At 43.4% G+C, this 1,595-nt stretch overlaps 1 pseudogene; it reads left to right on the forward strand.

The window, feature by feature from the left end:
- Positions 1–778: 778 nt before the first annotated feature.
- Positions 779–1,353, forward strand: LOC131923460 (small ribosomal subunit protein eS7-like; annotated as a pseudogene).
- The last annotated feature ends 242 nt before the right edge of the window (positions 1,354–1,595 follow it).

Here is a 1,595-nt window from a genome sequence, read left to right on the forward strand (position 1 = left end):
TGCGGGGGGAGATGGAGTTTTCCAGTGGTTGAAGAGGACTTAATCACCACGGAAAAGAAGGCAGGCAGCAGGAACAGCTCATAGCTCTGGCTACAAGTGCTCGCTCAGGTTTTGGCAAATCAGGAAGCAGAGAAAGAACAGGTAGTGGACTTGGGCTGCTGGTCTCAAAGTCTGATTCCTAAATAACATACTTCTAGTTAGGTCTTACTGCCCCAATATTACACATCCTTCCAAAGGGGTGTGACAATAGATGGGAATCAGTTGTCAAACACCTGAGCTCTGAAGAAACTTCTGATTATGGTTGCCCCTCCCTCATATCTTCCTAGATTGTCTCCACTTCTCCACTTCCTTCACTCACACTTTTTTTTTCCTCTCTATCAAAACCATCATTCAGGCAAAGCATCAGGACACAAAGTGGGGGGGAAAAAAACTTTATCAACTACACATATCTGATAAAAGACTAATATCTAAAATATACAAAGAAATGATGGGATATAGATCTAAACAGAATATTCTCAAAAGAGGAAATCAAAATGGCTGAGAAGCATTTAAGGGGATTTTCAACATTCTTAGTTATCAGACAAACGCAAATCAAAACTGCTTTGAGATTTCTCTTGCATCCGTCAGAATAGTCAAGATCAAGAAGGTAAATGACATCTCACCTATAGGTAGTGGAGTATTTTGGACGTTTGGAAATAGAAATGAAGTCAGTGAAGGAGCTGGACGACAGAAGGAGTTTGTCCTTAAGATGTCTAGGGTCACTCTGTAAGGACGAGCCATGTTCAGCTCGAGCGCCAACATTGTGAAGCCCAGTGGCAAGAAGCCGGATGAGTTCGAGTCTGGCATCTCCCAGGCGCTGCTGGAGCTGGAGATGAACTTGGATCTCAAGGCGCAGCTGCGGGAACCGAACATCACCGCCGCCAAGGAAATTGAAGTTGGTGGTGGCCGGAAAGCTATCATAATTTTTGTACCAGTTCCTCAGCTGAAGTCTTTTCAGAAAATCCAAGTCCCACTGGTTCGTGAACTGGAGAAAAAGTTCAGTGGAAAGCACGTGGTCTTCATTGTTCAGAGGAGGATTCTGTCCAAGCCAACTCCCCACGAAAAATAAGCAGAAGCGCCCGCCCCAGAAGCCGCACCCTCACTGGGGTGCATGACGCCATCCTCGAGGACTTGGTCTTCCCAAGTGAGATTGTGGGGAAGAGGATCCGCGTGAAACTGGATGGCAGCCGACTCATAAAGGTTCATTTAGACAAAGCTCAGCAGAACAACGTGGAGCACAAGGCTGAAACTTTTTCTGGTGTGTATAAGAAGTTCACGGACAAAGATGTTAATTTTGAATTACCAGAGTTCTAGTTGTGAAGAAAATGTGAATAAAGTGTTATTCATAGTTAAAAAAAAAAAAAAAAAAGATATCTAGGGTCCTGTTGGGAGCTCGCACCGTAGCTTAAAGTAAATTCGAAATTTGTCAGAGAGGGAAAATCTTAGGAACACTTTTCGTGAACCTTCCTAGCTTCTTTAAAATGATACGTTACAGGTATTTTACAAAGCAAAACACAGTGTGCAGACGTGCACTCTGCAAAATTTTATTTTTGGTT

Source organism: Peromyscus eremicus, chromosome 13 (assembly GCF_949786415.1).
Source record: "Peromyscus eremicus chromosome 13, PerEre_H2_v1, whole genome shotgun sequence".
In the NCBI taxonomy this organism is placed as follows: Eukaryota; Metazoa; Chordata; class Mammalia; order Rodentia; family Cricetidae; genus Peromyscus; species Peromyscus eremicus.